Here is an 18646-nt window from a genome sequence, read left to right on the forward strand (position 1 = left end):
AGTCCATCCATTGTTCAAACTTTGAAATGACTGCATTGCCCATTTCCTGAGACGTTGAGGGGGAATTATTTTCTGGAATGAAGCTCCTCTGTTATTTGTGTTATCAATTTCATCAAAACCCAAGTCATTGCTGTCAATCAATCAATCAATTAAAGAAAAAAAGTTTCCCTGATCCCAGGACAGAAAGTTTACAAAAAGCAGCCAGAAAGAATTGAATGGGTGAATGAATGAATTACCCCAGAGTGTAGTCATTGTAAGTGGAAACAGGATATGGGGCACGGATGGGGAGGAAGAAGGGGAGGCTACCAAGGCCATACCTGTCACTGATTAAATGGGAGGGGTGACTGAAGAAACCTATATGGCCTGAAATGACATTTCAGAGGATTGGAGGATGTCTCATGGAGGTTTCAAGCCCCTCAGTTCATGTCTCCCCTCCCCCTTTTTTCTGAGCATATCCATAGATTGAGCAGAAAAAGTTCAATGCACATTTTCTGCTGGTATGTTGGTGATTGGATCTAAGGCCCTTGGAAAACACGGAGTCACATCTGAGGCACCAGGTGACTGACTACACTTTTTACATTACAGTTTTAAATTGGATTAAATTTGGCATCAGAATACAATGGGAACTCATCCAGTGTGGAGTCTTCTTTTTGTAAGTGTGAAGTGAGAAGCCAGTTATCACTTGTTTCCTTGGGCGTTAATTGTTATGTCAAGTGCTGTGGGGACCATTTCTTTTTGGAAAAAATAAGTGCTAACAATGTTTTGGGGCTTTATTAAAGGGAAGGATTTTGCAGAGAAGAGGGGGGAAGAGCAAAGCATTAGCCAGGCCTTTATTCACTCCCCCCCACCAGCCATCAGCCTGTGAAACCTCTTCCTGGGGGGCATTATCACCTGCAATCTCAAAACAGGGCATTTGTACCTCGAGGATGTATGGCCACCTCAGTGAGGTTATATGTGAAGCCTTGAGATAGATGGGCAAATCCTCCATTTAGTGCATTCATTTTTCTCACAGATTAGTGGGGAAAATGTTATTTTTACATCAAAACCAACATATAACTTTGTAGAATATAAAATTGGAATAGATTCTTAATTTTGAAAAAAGAGAGACAAGACTTTTTGCCCGGGGCACTGCTTAGAAAGCTGCCTTGTACCTAGCAGGCGTTAGGTGGAATAGAAGGGGATTAGATATGCTTAAGACAAGTGCTTGGCCATTAGGACACCCCCAAACGCTGCCGGCTGCTGCGGGGCTCTGTGATGTGGGAGGCACGTCCCTCTCTGGGACAGCTGAGAAGCCCTGATGCAGACCACCGCCGACCCCTGGAACTCGCAGACTTCCCGTGCCCCGGCGTCAGCCTTCCATCCCAGCAGCCTGCCGTGGCCTGCCAGCACCTCGTATTGCAAAACGGGGCAAATACCGAGTAAACTGGGGCAAGCTTTGCCATCAGGGCCTGGTGGCTTACTTTAGACTGAGTTAATGGAGCGCTCTTAGTTGCTGAGGAGTATGTAAGAATAAAGAGCATTTATTGAATATTAAATTTTAAATTAGCTTTCTCTGTAATTTTTGGGGGGAGGGGCAGTCATGTTTTCTCTTTTGTTCAGAGCAAACACTAGTCAGGACAATTTTACTTGTCAATATAATGTTTTTAACTAAATGGAGGCAGTTCAGATATACTTATAGGCTGCCACTTTCTCTACAGTGTTGAATCCAGGGTGCTTGCTAAAATCAGTGGGAAGGGGCATAATTAACCTTGGTGGGCTGAAAAAACAAAACAAGGGAAAAATTAGTGAAGCAGCGGCTGGCTTCCTGATTCTGGCAATTACTGCGGTGCAGTGGGTTCTGCTATAAGGAAGCTCCCGCCTTTTCCAGTAACGAACCTCTTTTCTGGCTTATTCCCTCAGATATAACTGTCATCTAGATGGAAATTGTATGGCAGTTGCCAGCAGGAATAACCTTTATTGTTATTTACACAACACACATATTTCTGCTGACAATGCCAACTATGGTAGTAGCCCAGCTTCTTTGTTGAAATAACATATCCTGGTCAGATCTGAATTTCCCTTCACCAGAATGAAATTTGACAGTACACTTGGCATTAGATGAAGATTGAAATGTAAGAAATCTGAGTTTCTGATTTGATTCAAATTCAGCCCAGAAACCTAAACTGGAGTCCTGGTTATGCTATGCCCTAGCTGTTGCATAAGCTCTCTGGGCTTCACTCTCTTCACATGGGAGGGAGTAATAATGGGGGCTATTTTATAATGTTATTGAAAGAATTAGATTGGAGCCCTGGCCGGTGTTGCTCAGTGGTTAGAGCACTGGCCTGAGCACTGAAGGGATCGATTCTGGTCAAGGGCATATACCTGGGTTGCAGGTTTGATCCCAGCCCCACTCCAGGTGAATGCAGGATGCAACCAACTGATGTGTCTCTCTCACATTGATGTTTCTCTCTCTCCCTCCCTCCCTTCTACTCTCTCTAAAAATTAATGGAAAAAATATCGAGTGGGGATAAGAAAAAATGAAAGGGAAAAAAAAGAAACAATTAGAGTTCAAGACATGTAAAAACAGTTGGAACAGTGCCTGGCACGTAGTAAGACACTCAGCAATCTCTGGAAGAGATTGTGTTGAATTGGTGTTAATTCTTTAAATATTTGATAGAATTTTCCAGTGAAACCATGTAGGCCTGGATTTCTATTTGGGGAGATTTTAAACTACAAATGTAATTTCTTCAATAGTTGTAGGGCTATCAAGTATTTTGCTCAGGAGTAGGAGAGAGAAAATTAAGACAATCCTTTTCACAATTCACTCAGCCTCTAATCTGCCTCCCCAGCTCACACATTCAAACAAACATGCTTTTCTCAAAAAACAGGTCTGAGCAGCCCACTTATCACTATATTGTTTATACTTTAAAGAACCTGAGTAAACCTTTGTTTAAAAAGAAAAGGGGCAAAGTACTTGTGATTTTGGTATTTTATTTTTATAATAAGTGTGTGTCCTCACTGTGTAGTAATGGTTAAACACTGTAACATTGCAAGAAGGAATTGAACAGTTGGATTTAATGAAACCATTTTACCAAGAACCAGTTGCAGTGTTAGGATGTAAATGAAAAGGAACCTGCCTGGACTTTAATTTGTCATCTTGTTTTCTTTTAAAACTATACGGGATTTGCATTTCCCAGATGTCAGAGATAATGATGAGTGGTCCTGGGTGACAAGCCTGTAACATCAGCAAAGTTTTAAACAAAAGCTGGCATTTTCCCGATGAGCTAAGATTCTCCTTGCTTCAGAGGGAGCCCCGATAAGACTTTTTGTCTCATGACTTGGTTGGTCGTGCTGCTCATTCGCTTCACCTGTTTCACAGGTGACTGTAATCTCTCATATCTGTCGGGGATGTTCCGGTTTATTGACTAAGAACTTCCACACCCATGATTTCATTGAGTCCCCAAAGCAACCCTGGGAAGATGACAGGAGGTGACTTACGGATAAGGAATCAAAGGCTCACGGTGGGTAAGTGACTTGGAAGTCATAGTTCTAGATCCAGCAAGTTGAAGGACTACATATATGCCCCTACCCAGTTGCCCCCTGGAGGAATCCCACACTGACGGACTTAAATCCTTGAGGTAATAATTATAGCCGCTCACACATATAATGCTTTGTAATTTGGAAACCTGTTGATTTAAAGTTGTGTTTAGAGTCATTATTGTAACCAGGGGTTGTGCATGGAATATCCAGACAGGCCTGCAGGTCCATGTGATTAAATCATCCGTGTTTGCTAATTGTCAGTTTTCAAAGTGAGGCTCCTACCTTTTGGTTGCTTCCTGGAATCAGCAACACAGAGTTCTCTATTCTGGTCCCTGCTGAGAGGGGAAAGCTAGAACCTATGGCCTTGGCCATTTTTTAATTTATTTATTAATAGGAGGCTCGAGTATTTAGATTTCTGAATGGAGGCAAACAGATCCTTCTCTTTGCTGAATTTGACATTTCTCATAGCTTAATTTCAATAGGAGGGAGGGGGAGAGGGAACAACTTGAGGTAAGGGAGGGAGGAAGGACCTGCTGTATTGTAGCCTCATTTTCTGGTAAAGACACTGAGGCTAAGAATAGTTCAGAATCATGCCTGAGATTATTCAGCTAGTGAGTCCCTGTGCTCCAAATCCTGTCCTCATACTTGCACGTATCTGCTTGGCTATCTATCTATCTATCTATCTATCTATCTATCTATCTATCTATCTATCTATCATCTATCTATCTATCTATCCATCTATCCATCTATCATCATCTATCATCTACCTATCATCTGTCCTGTGTCTGTCGATCTATCATCTATGTATAGATCTTCAGAGTGGAGTTACTGATGGGTGTTGACCAAGGCTGCCTTAGCATTCTGCTCAATTTCACTAAGCTTCAAACAAATTTTTTCCTGATTATAGGCCCGATCTCCCTCTTTCTTAGAGCAGTTACTTCAGAAGACTTGTAATTGTACTGTAAATATTGTACAACCCAGAAGTTTTCTCAGGGATCTGGAAGTCATCCCTTTGAAATGTAACCATGGAAGGAGATAGCACCCTCTCCCCCAGTCTCTCTGGAAGGGGGCTTAATTTGGAAACGTGACAGTTAGTATAACACAGATGGCCCAATCACATGGACCCCCTCCCCAATGTTCTCTAGACCTTTCCATTAGCTCACCCCAGTGTTTAAAAATTGACCTGCCTTTTGTTTTAACAGAGTTGAGTTCAATCTCTCTTTCCTGTTGCAGTGGTTCAAGTTTTTAACAAGTGTCCAGTGAAGTGTTTCACAGTGTACATTCTTTTAATTTGACTCAGCAGTGCCAAATTGCTATAGGGAATGGCTGTACCGGTTTACATTTCCATACAGATCTGCTAGCAATGCCCAAGAGTTCCTACATCTCCGCCTTTCTACCGGCCATTAGAATGCTTAGAATTCTAATGTTGGTGAATTAATAGGGTTAAGTAATATCTCATTGTTTTTTAAATTTGCATTTCTCAAACTAACAATGATTCTCCATTTAAAAAATGTTTGGTAGCTTTTTGTGTTTCCTCCTCTGTAAATTGCTCATAACCCCCCACTCCCCCCCTTTTCCCTATCGAGATTGGGTGGGGCATGTCCAGGAGGCCACCAAGCCATGGGTCTCTCTCACATCGATGCCCCCCCCCCCCCCCCCCCGCAAAGCAATGGGGAAAAGTATCCTCTGGTGAGGATTAATAATAATAATACAAATGATGATGAGGATTTAAAAAGTCAGAAAAATCTATGATGTTTAAATCCTCATGAGGAGTCCATTTCCCTACTCCCCCCCCCCCCACCCAAAAAAGAGAATCTCTTAGGGGGAAAATTCAAGATGTGCATGAACAAGACTGCATTACCGTTCTCCCCGGCTTGGGTCCCTCTCTCCAGCCGGGTCCCCGGCGGCTGCCGCTGGCCCCGCGCAGTCGCCCCGCGGCAAGGGCGAGACGTTCACGGGCTTCACTGGCCCAGCCGGCGGGGCCCCTGGGAGAACCGGGGGCGCCCCTGGGAGAACCGGGGGGGAGCGCGCTTCTAGCCTAACCAGCGCCCCAGGCTTTGTGATGTGGCGGGAACCCCACAGGGGCTGGAGCAGGGGAGCGGCTGTTACCCAAATCCTGACCCTAACCGCAGGGTGGGTTTGGTCTTTTGAAATTTAAGGGCGAGCGGGACGCGCCCCGGGGGGGGGGGGGGGGGGGGGCTGGCCCCGAGCGTGGGTGGTGATGCAGGAGCCCCCCGCCACGTTAGCGGAGATGGTTTTTCTTCCATTTCTTTGTTTCTTTGAATCAACTCTGTTTTATATCCACTCCTGTGCGTTAGCTTTTCGCCGCCCGCCCCCGGCGTTGTTCACAGCCCCGCGTCCCTGCCGAGGACCCCGCGTGTCGCGTGGAGTGCTGTGCTCTGCAGTTTCTTCTGCTTTGCTGTTGTTTTGGGGGTGACGGGAGCATTTTCACCGGTTTCAACGTTTCAGTTTTCCGAGTGTGCGTAGAAACAGACGGCTCCGGGGTCTTTACTCTGTAAGTCCAGCGGGCAGTGCCGGAGGCCGGGGCGTCTCCTTGGCTTCCCCGCGGCTTCCTCGGCGGACGGCGCCCCAGCTCCCGGCTGTGCCCCGCACGCCCGCCCTCGGCGCCCCGGCCGGGCCTTCGGTCCTCCAGGTGTCCGCGTCTAGGCGGCTGCCTGGGTCCTGCGCTCCTTCCGGTCTCCTCCCTGCACTCACTTCTAGGGTGCGTTTTGCCACCATTAGTACGCACTTTGTCTCTCTGGAGGCGACTTTAATTCGGTCTCAGGCGAGGACACCTGCGCTGTTGGCGGCCACGGGGAGGGCCGCGCGCACGCGCACTCATCCCCTCCCGCCACCCTGGCATGTAGTTCCGCCCTCTGGCGGTTCCGGCCGCCATTTTCCGCAGCCCGAGCCATTTTCCAGACGCCGCCATTTTCCAGACGCCACCATTTTCCACAGCCCGAGCCATTTTCCAGACGCCGCCATTTTCCACAGCCCGAGCCATTTTCCAGACGCCGCCATTTTCCACAGCCAGAGCCATTTTCCAGACGCCGCCATTTTCCACAGCCCGAGCCATTTTCCACACGCCACCATTTTCCACACGCCACCATTTTCCACAGCCAGAGCCATTTTCCAGACGCCACCATTTTCCACAGCCAGAGCCATTTTCCAGACGCCACCATTTTCCACAGCCAGAGCCATTTTCCAGATGCCGCCATTTTCCACAGCCAGACCCATTTTCCAGACGCGGCCCTGGAGCGAGGCATGGAGACCAGCTGGACGGTCTACGGGACTGAACCCCGTCCAGGTTTCCACGTAACCTTTCTACGATCCTCTCGGTCTGGACGATGGCGCTCTGATCCCAAGTAAGTTCTTTTGCTTATTCAACCTGCTGCCAACCGCGGTGGAGCCCTTCGCCCTGAGGGCCCGAGGCCGGCCTCACGCCGACACCCCGTTCCCGCCCCCCCGCAGCGCTGTCCTGGACCCCTCTCCGTCCCGCTCCGCGAACGCGGCAGTGGGGAGCCCTGTGCCTCCCGAAGGGATGGCGGCCTCTGGTTTTAGTAGTAGTTCTGCGTAATCTGTGCAGCTGGCTTGGGAAAACTGCCAAGTGGTTAGGACTTAGGCGCCGCCGTCACCCTCGGCCGAGCCGGAAGCAGAGATGCTCAAGTGTGAGTAACCCAAGCGAACACCCCCGTGGGCCGTCATCTAAACGGAATTGTTTTGTCGCTTTTGTTTTTTTAGAATGAAGTCCAAGGTATTTTCTTCAGTTAATTTTCTACTTCTCTTGCCTTTGGGTCTAACTTTTTATAGTTTTAAAAAAAAAATTGATCGGGGGGAGGGGAGGGGGAGGGGGAAGGGAGGAGGGAGGGGAGGGGGAGGGGAGGGAGAGGGGGAGGGGGAGGGGAGGAGGAAGGGGGAGGGGGGAAGGGAGGAGAAAGGGGGAGGGGAGGGGGAGGGGGAGGGGGAGGTCCTGCACGTGCCGGGCCAGGATCCAGCGCAGCCTACGTAGGTACGTGCCGGACCCGGAGGGAACCCGCCACCTTCCGGTGGACCCGGGGATGCTCCAACCACCTGAGTTGGTGTGGCCACTGCTGCTTTTTATATGGTTTTATAAAGGGATTTAGTTTTATTTTCCTCCGTGTAGTGATCAAGTTTTTTCCTAATATCCTTTCTTAATCAATTTTTTTTATTTATCCGCATTTATGTACACATGATTGTGATTCTCTGATATTTATTCTGTTCTGTGGGTCTGTTTTTCGGTTGTTAATGGCTTTATCGTGTGAGTCTTTAATATCCGATGACCAGCTTTTTAGTTTTCTGTTTTAAAGTCCACTTAGCTATGCATCGACCTTTATTCTCCCATGTAAAGTTTAGAGTAAATACGAATTTTTCAAAGGTGTTCACATTGAAATTAAATTTATACATTAGTGATGGAAAAATTTACGTTAAAAATTATTACAACTTCCACTTTATTTTTAATATTGTTGATGTCCTTTATTAGATTTTAAAAAATGATCTTTTAGAGAGGTCTTCTGTTTTATTGCTTAGCTTAATTGCTAAATATTTTGTTTTTTTGTTGTGTATCTTACTGTTTACTGTATCTTCTAATTGCTTGTTGCTGACGTTGAGAAATTCTATTGATTTTTGTAGGTCAGTCCTTTATTGGCAACGCTGCTAAGCTCTCTTACTTTTTCTAATAGTTTGTCTCTAGATTATATTGGCTTTTCTAAGTGATGATCACATATAATCTATAAATAATGTCTCCACGTTCTAACTTTTGCATTTTGAGCATTTTATTTTGTACTTTCTGGTGAAATAAAAGTAACAATATAGCAGTGTTAGATTTATTCTTTATGTGAACTTCAGTTATGCTTACCCTTACTGTGTGGTTGAGAGCTGGCAGTATATATTTAATACAGTATTATGTTAAAACCCGTTATGAATCCAAAAATATCTTTCTTTGTACCATGGAGGAGAAAGTATTTAGCCTTTGAAGACCAAATAAACTAAGAAAGAGACATATTACCCTGAAATTTTTTCATTTGTATAGTATCTGTTGATTTTAATACTTTGGTGAGCTAACAAATCAAATGTAAATGTCTCTTACTTGATTTGAATTTTAAAAATTTTGTTGCCATTTTTATTACACAATTTATTATTTTATTTATTTATTTGTTTATATTGATTTCAGAGACAGGAAAGGAGAGGAGGAGAGAGAGGAACGTCAATGATGAGAGAGTCATTGATTGGCTGCCTCCTGCGTGCCCCCCCACTGGGGATTGAGCCTGAAACCCAGGCGTGTGCCCTGACTGGGAATCTGTGATCTCCCCGTTCATGGGTAGACACTCAACTACTGAGCTACATCAGCTATTATTTTAAATTAAACAAATGATAAAACATTCTAGTTGTAAATTATTCAAATCATACGACTCATATGATGTAGAACTAGATAGGAAAAAAACCCCTTTCCTTTTATATGTCCATCTCCACCTCTTTATACCACTATTAACAGTTTTCTGGGCATCCTTTTATCGTGTGTATGTGTGTGTGTGTGTATAAATATATATGTGTGTATATATATATCTCAACCTTTTTTTCTTTAGTTACTTTTAAAATGTATTCTTCGTTGAAATGCAATTAACATACCATAAAATTCAACATTCTAAAGTGTATAATTAAGTGGTTTTTAGTATATTCACAGTTATGCAACCATTACCACTATCTACTTCCAGAACATTTTTATTACCCCCAAGAGAAACCCCATACCTGTTGTCACTCTCCATTTCTTTCTCTCTCCAGCTTCTGGCAAACACTAATACACTTTCTGTCACTGTGGATTTGTGTTGTTTGTATATTTCATGTAAATGAAATAAAATAATACATAGTTTCTTTTTTTTTACCTAGCTGCATAGAACTTTTTAAAACAAATATTGATGGAATCATAAACACATCATTCTGATTCTTTTTTCTCTTAATATTTTTTTCATATCATTTTATATATTTCTATGTAATTATTTTTAATGGCAGTATAGTATATATAGACCAGATGCGTCATAGTTTATTGAGGCATTCAATTATTGATGGATATATGAGTTGTAGCCAGTTAATATTATCAACAATCTCATACTGAAACTTGTTGACACATACGGTGTGCACATGCAAGTGCCTTGTCTAACAGGAGAATCTACAAAATGGAAATAATAATAGTATCCACCTTAAAAAGTTATTGTGCAGATAAAATAACATCAGTGCTTTGAACTATGCTTGGCAAATAGCAAACTCTCAATAAGTGCTAGCTAGCTCTCATTAATATAAAAATATCCAGATCTGCAGTAACATAGAAAATATTTATGATATAATAGTAAGGATAAAAGGCAACCCAATAAAATAGTGTATATTTTTTGGTTGCAATTTTGTGAAAAGTATATCTGCTTATAAATAAAACTCAAAGGAAATATGTATATGCGGAAAGAATTGCTTTGCTTATGATGATGGTATTGTGGGTTGCTGTTCATGTTTTCAAAATGCCTTTGATGTTATATTAATGTAAAATTAAAAGAAATGTAGAAAGAGGAGAAGAAATCTAGACTTGCCCTTGAATATGAGAAATAAAATCCTGAGGACCCTCAGACTGGGTCCCTCATCCAGTGTGGCTCTGACCAAGATGAGTGAAGACCAAAGTAGCTCACCGTGATATGAAGACTTCCTCATGATCTCCTCTTTCTTCATTACAAACAACTTTGTTTTATCTTCTTGGTTATTCGTCCATACATCTACTCGTAGATATTTATTGAGAGCCCACTGTGTGCTGGGCACTGTTCTAGGCACTGGATAGACAATGGTAAACAATGGGGAAGCTCTTGGATTTTGCATTATAACACAAGTCTTATACTTAAACCAGCAAATCATCAAATGAAAATATCAATGGTAAGTGCTATGCAGATAATTAAAGTAGAGTGATGTGATATGACCTGGTAACTACTTTAAATTTGCGGTCAAGAAAGATTTCTCTGTATAGGTAACAGCTTATTGAGACCTAAATGACAAGAAGAAGCCATCCATGGGAAGATCCTGGGAGGTACATTGCAGGAGAATGAATAGCACACATGAAGACTAAAGCAGAGACCGGGTTGGTGGGTATGAAGTATAGAAAAAAGGCCAGTGTGTGACTGGACTGTGTGTGGCTGAAGTGAGGTCAGAGAAGAAGGCAGGCATCAGATGGTGTTGGGCTTTGTAAGCTAGGACAAGGAGTTTGTTTAGACTTTATTCTAAGCGGGATAGGAAGCATCTGATAAATTTAAGTAGGAGAGTGGCTTGATTGATCTATGTTCAAGAAACATCCAATTTGCTGTTCTGTGGGACGTGGGTTTTAGGGAGACTCAAATCAGAGAAATCAGGTGGGAGTATAGCAGTAATCTAGGCAAGAGATGATAATGGCTCGTGTTAGCAGTGGAGGAGGAGAGAAATGGTTGTTGGGGTTCTTTTAAATATAAAGTTATCTGCACCTGCCATTGGATTGATTGTGGGGCATAAGTGAAATAAAAGAGCCAAAGAAAACTCCTAGATTTGTCATGACTAATCAGGTGAGTGGTGATGCTATGTACTCTGAAGAAGATGGAAGACTTCCCGGGGAATGAAAAAGTCCTGTTTTGATCATATTAAAAATTTTCATTACATATCCAACTAGAAGTGACACACAGAAATTTGATTATCTGAGTGTGGATTTCTGGAGAGAGAAGTCTTCAATACAGATATGGTATTTAAAGCCATGGGGTGGTTTGGGCTCACCTACAGGGAAGGTGTAGATGCAGAAGAGAAAGAGGCCGCTCCCTGTCTTGTAATTTCAGAATGTGGCAGTTTTGGTGCCTGATTTCAGATGGACCCAGAAGCTGCCCCTGCTCCTGATGCCTGCCACCAAGGTCACCCAAATCAGAAATTATTCCTTGGTTTCCATTAAATTATATTCACCTGGGAGAGATGTTACAGGAAGTCACATCATTATTTATGTTTTGGAATGATAACTAGGGTCCCTTCCAGAGTGAGAGATTAATGAGGAAGGAGGAGAGAGGATTACCTTAGGCCCATGAAAATGTAGAACCAAGCACTACTGAGATGCACAGTGGATAGGGCGGGGGGGAGGGCATTCATGGACCAGGAACAGACACAGAAAAGGAGGCGGTCGGTCTGAAACCAGACCTCTCCTACGCTAGTTTTGCTCAGGATGGCCTTGCAATCAGCTCAAGAATTACCCGCCACATTTATTCCATGGGATCGGGTAGAACAGCTTTCTCATTCAGGCGTTTGTCCCAGCAGAGCTCATGGCATCTCACAACATTTGTGCAGTTTTCTGGCCATACGTGGAGGCAGCTGTAGACAGTGTCCTTGATGCCAGTTTGCTGGGGGAATTTTCCACAAAAGCACACAGGATTTGTCCCACTCGACTGGGTAGGCTGTTTTTCTGGATGGATCTCTATGCATGAGGAAACTTGGCACTGGAGAAGCGGTGGCTTATTTTTCTCTTTTGTTTGGTTTTATTTTGTGCTTCAGAAATAGAACAGATTAAGCATTACTTGTTTTGAAGGCTACAGCTCTCCCTACAGTATGACTTTAAATTCTGTTCTCCCCAGGCGAGCACATAGAAAACATCTCTTCTAGCTTTTGTTAGAAACCATGCAAATGCAGGGAATACTTGGGAGGGATTTCTTTTAAAGTTTAACTTAATTTATGTATCTTTGAAAATAAATATTTTCTTTCTACAAAAATATACATGTTTATTGTAAAGAAATGAGAATAAATAAAAAATAAAAATAAAAAGTAAAATTCAAAGGTAATTAAAATGAAATAAGATTACAGTAGAGTTGGAAGGGACCTTAGAAATAATCTAACCAAACTGAACAAACCTTTTTATAAATTAGGAAACCAGGGCTCAGAGAAGTTAAGCAGCTTGCTCAAGGTCACATAGCTAATAACAGGAAGACTTAGAATCTTTTTCTTTTTTCCCTGTCCTGAAGATATTTTTTCCATTAATTTTTTTTTAGAGAGATTAGAAGGAAGAGGGGTGGGAGGGAGAGACAGGGAGACAGAGAGATGAACATCAATGTGAGAGAGACATATCAATTGGTTGCCTCCCACATGCACACCCACCAGGGTCAGGGATTGAGCCTACAACCGAGGTACATGCCCTTGACCTGGAATCAAACCTGTGACCCTTCCATGCATGGGCTGATGCTCTAACCACTGAGCAACGCCGGCCAGGGCTCATTTTCTTTATTTTTTATTTTGACCATTGATTGATTGACTGTTTAAAATATTACAGATGTCCCCTTTTTTCCCCATTGATCCCTTGTTCCCCACACCCACTCCCCCCCTCAGGCCTTCACTACACTATTGTCTGTGTCCATGGGTTATGCATATATGCATATAGATTCTTTGGTTAATCTCTCCCCACTCACCCACCTACCTTCCCTCTGAGATTCATCAGTCTGATCCGTGCTTCCATGTCACTAAATCTATTTTGTTCATCAGTTTATTATGTTCTTTAGGTTTCACATATAAGTGAGATCATGTGATAACTGTCTCTGACTGGCTTATTTCACTTAGCATAATATTCTCCAGGTCCATCCATACTATCCCAAAGGGTACAAGATTCTTCTTTATAGCTGCATAGTGTTCCATGGTGTAAATGTCCCATAGCTTTTTTATCCACTCATCTACTGATGGGCATTTGGGCGTTTTCCAGATCTTAGCTATTTTAAATTGTGCCGCTATGAACATAGGGGTGCATATATTCTTTCTAGTGAGTGTTTCAGGATTGTTAGCATATATTCCTAGAAATGGCATCACCAGGTCAAAAGGCAGTTACATTTTTAATATTTTGAGGAACCTCCATACTGTTTTCTATAGTGGCTGCACCAGTCTGCATTCCTGCCAACTGTGTACCAGGGTACCCCTTTCTCCACAACCTCGCCAGCACATGTCATTTGTTGATTTGTTGATGGTAGCCATTCTTACAGGTGTGAAGTGGTATCTCACTGTGGTTTTAATTTGCATCTCTCTGATGATTAGTGACATTGAGCATTTTTCATATGTCTGTTGGCCATCTGTATGTCCTCTTTGGAGAAGTGCCTATTCAGGTTGGATTGTTTGTCTTCCTCTTGTTGAGTTGTATGAGTTCGTTGTACACTTTGGAAATTAGCCCTTTATCAGATGTATCCTTGGCAAATATGTTCTCTCATACTGTGGGGTTCCTTTGTATTTTGAGACTGATTTCTCCAGCTGTGCAGAAGCTTTTTAGTTTGATGTCCTCCCATATGTTTATTTTTTCTTTTGTTTCTTTCGCCCTAGGAGATGTATCAGTGAAAATTCCACTTTATGAGATGTCTGTGACTTAGTAGTCTATGATTTCTTCCAGGATTTTTATGGTTTCACGACTTACATTTAAGTCTTTTATCCATTTTGAATTTATTCTTGTGTGTGGAGTAATTTGGTGATCTACTAGTTTCATTTTTTTTGCATATACCTGTCCAATTTTCCCAACACCATTTATTAAAGAGACTATCTTTACTCCATTGTATGCTCTTGCCTCCTTTGTCAAATATTAACTGACCATAATGGCATGGGTCTATTTCTAGGGTCTCTGATCTGTTCTATTGATCTGTATGTCTGTTGTACCAATACCAGGCTGTTTTGATTACAATGAGTTTGTAGTATAGTTTGATATCCAGTAAAGCGATCCCTCGAACTTTATTCTTCTTTCTCAAGATTGCCGTGGCTATTCAGGGTCTTTTTTGATTCCATGTAAATTTTAAAAGTGTTTGTTCTAGATCTGTGAAATATGCTGTTGGTATTTTAATAGGGATTGCATTGAATTTATATATTGCTTTGGGTAGTATGGACATTTTAATGATGTTAATTCTTTAATTCATGAACATGGTATATTCTTCCACTTGTTTATACCTTCTTCTATTTCTTTTTTTAGTGTCCTGTATTTTTTCTGAGTACAGGTCTTTTACATCCTTGGTTAAGTTTATTCCAAGGTATCTTGTTTTTTTAGTTGCAATGGTAAATGGTATTGTTTTTTTAGTTTCTCTTTTTGAGAGTTGGTGTATAAAAATACCTTTGATTTTTGGATGTTAATTTTGTATCTAGGTACCTTCTTGAATTCATTTATCAAATCTAGTAGTACTTTGATGGAGTCTTTAGGGTTTTCTATTTACAATATCATGTCATTTGCAAATAATGACAGTTTTACTTTCTCTTTTCCAATTTGGATACTATTTCTGTTTTTATCCTGTCTGATGGCTGTGGCAAGGACTTCCAGTACTGTGTTGAATAATAGTGGTGAAAGCAGGCAACCCTGTCTTATTCCTGCTTTTAAGGGAAATGGTTTTAGTTTTTGACCATTGAGTACGATGTTGGCTGTAGGTTTGTCATATATGGGTACGTTCCCTCTATTCCCACTTTGCTGAGTTTTTACCAGAAATGGGTGCTGGATTTTGTCAAATGCTTTTTCTGCATCTATTGATATGATCATGTGATTTTTGTCCTTCATTTTGTTTAAGTGATATATCACCTTTATTGATTTGTGCATGTTATATGTTATACCAGCCCCGCACCCCTGGAATAAATCCCACTGGATCATGGTGTATGACCTTTTTAATGTATTGCTGGATCTGGTTTGCTAGTATTTTAGCATCTGTGTTCATCAGGGTATTGGCCTGTAATTTTCTTTCTTTGTAGTGTCTTTATCTGGCTTTGGGATTAGGATGATGCTTGCCTCATAAAAAGAGCTTGGGATTTTCCCCTCCTCTTGAATTTTCTGAAATATTTTGAGGAGAATAGGTGTTAATTCTTCTTTGAATGTTTGCTAAAACTCGCCTGTAATTCCATCTGGTCCAGGACTTTTGTTTGCTGGGAGTGTTTTGATTACTGTTTCAATTTCATTAGTTGTTATCAGCCTATTCAGGTTTTCTGCCTCTTCTTGATTCAGCTTTGGAAGGTTGTATGCTTCTAGGAATTTGTCCATTTCATCCAGGTTGTCCAGTTTTTTGGCATTTAGTTGCTCATAGTATTTTCTTACGACCCTTCGAATCTCTGTTGGGTCAGTTGTTATATCGCCTCTTTCATTTCTCATTTTATTATTTGAGTCCTCTTTGTTTGTTGGTGAGTCTGGCTAAAGGTTCATCGATCTTATTTATCTTTTCAAAGAACCAGCTCTTGGTTTTTTGCCATGGGTTTGCAGCCAGAACACAGTTGTCTTGAAAACCACCACTAAATCAAACCCAAAATGAGAAAGGAAAAGACTCATATCAACATTGTTTTCATTAGACATGTAGACTCTGGCAAGTCTACCACTACTGGCCATCTGATCTAAACATGTGGTGGGATTGACAAAAGAACCATTGAAAAATTTAAGGAGGAGACAGCTGAGATGGGGAAGGGCTCCTTCAAGTATGCCTGGATCTTGAATAAACTGAAAGCTGAACATGAGTGTGGTATCAACATTCATATCTCCCTGTGGAAATTCGAGACCAGTAAGTATTAACGTGACCGTCATTGATGCCCAGGGACACAGAGACTTCATCAAAAACATGATTACAGGCACATCTCAGGCTGACTGTGCTGTCCTGATTGTTGCTGCTGGTGTTGGTTAATTTGAAGCAGGTATCTCCAAGAATGGGCAGACCTGTGAACATGCTCTTCTGGCTTACACACTGGGTGTGAAACAACTGATTGTTGGTGTTAACAAAATGGATTCCATTGAGCCACCCTACAGCCAGAAGAGATACGAGGAAATTGTTAAAGAAGTCAGCGCCTACATTAAGAAAATTGGCTGTAACCCTGACACAGTAGCATTTGTGCCAATTTCTGGTTGGAATGGTGACAACATGCTGGAGCCAAGTGCTGATATGCCTTGGTTCAAGGGATGGAAAGTCATCGTAAAGATGGCAATGCCAGTGGAACCACACTGCTTGAAGTTCTGGATTGCATCTTACCACCAACTTGTCCAGCTGACAAGCCCCTGCGTCTGCCCCTCTAGGATGTCTACAAAATTGGTTGTATTGGTACTGTCCCTGTAGGCCGAATGGAGACTGGTGTTCTCATGCCCGGCATGGTGGTCACCTTTGCTCCAGTCAGTGTTACAACTGAAGTAAAGTCTGTTGAAATGCACCATGAAGCTTTGAGTGAAGCTCTTCCTGGGGACAATGTGGGCTTCAATGTCAAGAATGTGTCTGTCAAAGATGTTCATCGTGGCAATGTGGCTGGTGACAGCAAAAATGACCCACCAGTGGAAGCAGCTGGCTTCACAGCTCAGGTGATTATCCTGAGCCATCCAGGCCAAATCAGTGCTGGGTATGCACTTGTGCAGGATTGTCACACAGCTCATATTGCTTGCAAATTTGCTGAGCTGAAGGAGAAGACTGATGGTCATTCTGGGAAAAAGCTGGAAGATGGCCCTAAGTTTCTGAAATCTGGTGATGCTGCCATCATTGATATGGTGCCTCGCAAGCCCATGTGTGTTGAGAACTTCTCTGACTACCCTCCTCTGAGCCGTTTTGCTGTTCGTGATATGAGACAGTTGCTATTTGTGTCATCAAAGCAGTGGACAAGAAGGCAGCTGGAGCTGGCAAAGTCAGCAAGTCTTCCCAGAAAGCTCAGAAGGCTAAATAAATATTATCCCCAATACCTGCCACCCCAGTCTTAATCAGTGGTGGAAGAACGGTCTCAGAATTATTTGTCTCAATTGGCCTTTTAAGTTTAATAGTAAAAGACTGGTTAATGATTACAATGCATCGTAAAACCTTCAGAAGGAAAGGAGAATGTTTTGTGGACCATTGGGTTTTTTTGATGTGTGTGGCAGTTTTTAAGTTATTAGTGTTTAAAATCAGTACTTTTTAATGGAAACAGCTTGACCAAAAATCTGTTAAAGAATTTTGAAACCCATTAAAAGAAAGTTTAATGAGAAAAAAAAAGAACAAAAAAAAGAACCGGCTCTTTTGTTTCATTGATCTTTTGTAGTGTATTTTTAGTCTCTATGTCATTAATTTCTGTTCTAATCTTTATTATTTCCTTCCTTCTACTTCCTTGGGGCTTTTCTTGCTGTTCTCTTTCTAATTCTTTTAGTTGTTGTGTTAGATGGCTTAGTAGAGCTTTTTCTTGTTTCTTGAGGTAAGCCTGTAATGCTATGAACTTTCCTCTCAGGGCTGCTTTCGCTGTGTCCCACATATTTTGAGTTGTTGTCCATTTTTGTTTTTTTCCAGGAAGTTTTTGATTTCTTCCTTGATTTCATTGGTAACCAAGTCATTGCTTAATAACATGTTATTTAGCCTCCATTTCTTGGAATGTTTTTGAGTTTTTTTCTAGTTTCATGCCATTGTGATCCGAGTAGGCGCTTGGTATGATTTCAGTCTTCCTGAACTTGTAGAGACTTGCTTTGTACCCTAACATGTGGTCTGTTTTTGAGAATGTCCCATGTGCATTTTAGAAGAATGTGTATTCTGCTGCTTTGGGATGAAATGTTCTGTATGTCAATTAAATCCATTAGCTCTAGTGTGTCATTTAAGGTCTTTGTTTCCCTGTTGATTTTTTGTATTTATGATCTGTCCAGTGATGACAGTGGGGTGTTAAAAGTCCACCACTGCCTGTCTGGGCGTGGCTCAGTGGTTGAGCATTGACCTGGGATCCAGGAGATTGTGGTTTGATTCCTGGTCAGGGCACATGCCCAGGTCTTGGCTTGCTCCCCAGTCCAGGAGTGCAGGAGGCAGCCGATGAATGATGACTCTCTCATCATTGATGTTTCTGTCTCTCTCTCCCTCTCCCTTCCTCTCTGAAATCTGTCTATCATCTATCTATCTGTCTGTCTGTCTGACCCCCACTATGATTGTGTTGCTGTCAATCTCTGTTTTAAAGTTCACCAAGAATTTTTATATATTTAGGTGCTTCTATATTGGGTGCATATATATTTATAAGGGCTATTTCCTCCTGTTGGATTGATCCCTTTAGTTACGCAGTGATTGTTTTTGTCTCTTGTTATGGTCTTTATTTTGAAGTCTTTTTTTGTCAGAAATAAGTATTGCTACTCCAGCTTTTTTTTCGTTTCCATTTGCATGGAATATTTTTTCCATCC

General features: G+C 42.0%; 1 pseudogene across 1 annotated transcript; it reads left to right on the forward strand.

Moving 5' to 3' along the window:
- Positions 1 to 15805: 15805 nt before the first annotated feature.
- Positions 15806 to 17190, forward strand: LOC308555954 (elongation factor 1-alpha 1 pseudogene; annotated as a pseudogene). Its single transcript has one exon. The product of its transcript is annotated as an elongation factor 1-alpha 1 pseudogene (transcript).
- The last annotated feature ends 1456 nt before the right edge of the window (positions 17191 to 18646 follow it).

The sequence above is a fragment of the Miniopterus schreibersii genome (genome assembly GCF_964146895.1).
Source record: "Miniopterus schreibersii genome assembly, chromosome: 4".
In the NCBI taxonomy this organism is placed as follows: domain Eukaryota; kingdom Metazoa; phylum Chordata; class Mammalia; order Chiroptera; family Miniopteridae; genus Miniopterus; species Miniopterus schreibersii.